The sequence below is a fragment of the Pterocles gutturalis genome, unplaced genomic scaffold, assembly GCF_000699245.1.
Source record: "Pterocles gutturalis isolate BGI_N339 unplaced genomic scaffold, ASM69924v1 scaffold5412, whole genome shotgun sequence".
Classification (NCBI taxonomy): Eukaryota; Metazoa; Chordata; class Aves; order Pterocliformes; family Pteroclidae; genus Pterocles; species Pterocles gutturalis.
In genome coordinates, this window is record NW_010112523.1 from 6,335 (window position 1) to 6,855 (window position 521).

At 67.9% G+C, this 521-nt stretch overlaps 1 protein-coding gene across 1 annotated transcript in view; it reads right to left on the reverse strand.

The window, feature by feature from the left end:
- The window catches only part of CDHR2 (cadherin-related family member 2), a gene marked incomplete at both ends in the record, with an annotated part of 7,529 nt that overhangs the window by 6,219 nt on the left and 789 nt on the right, over positions 1 to 521 (reverse strand). The window lies entirely within an intron of this gene.

Here is a 521-nt window from a genome sequence, read left to right on the forward strand (position 1 = left end):
GCGCCACGCTCCCCCCCCCCCCCCAGCCCCGCTCTGGGGTCCTCTGGCCCTGAAGGACTCTAGGAGCTGCCCAGTGCCATGGCCCACGTGGGGACATGCTGCTGTCCCTGCAGATCCCCCCCAACACCCTTCCTGGGGCTCCCTGGGAGCAGCGGCTGCGCCCCAGCCCTGGGGCTGCCGGGGTGTGAGTTTGGGCTCAGCCTCACACCCCATCTGCACCCTGATCTGGTGTCTGCACCCTGATCCAGCCTCACCCTGACCCCGTCTGAGCAGCACCTTGGGCACTCCCTGATCAGAAGCTCATCACAGGGCAGAGTCCCTGCCATGCGCCAGCACCCGGATGGTACGGTGACGCCCGCTGGGAACTGCCCTGGCACCCAGTGCTCCCAGGTCAGCCCTGATGCCTGCACCATCGCCCCACACCCAGGGACACCGTCACAGTGCACCCAGGCGTGGGGTCACCCCGTTCCCAGCACACCGCTGTCCCGCTGTTGGCACACCCATGTCACAGGAGACACACA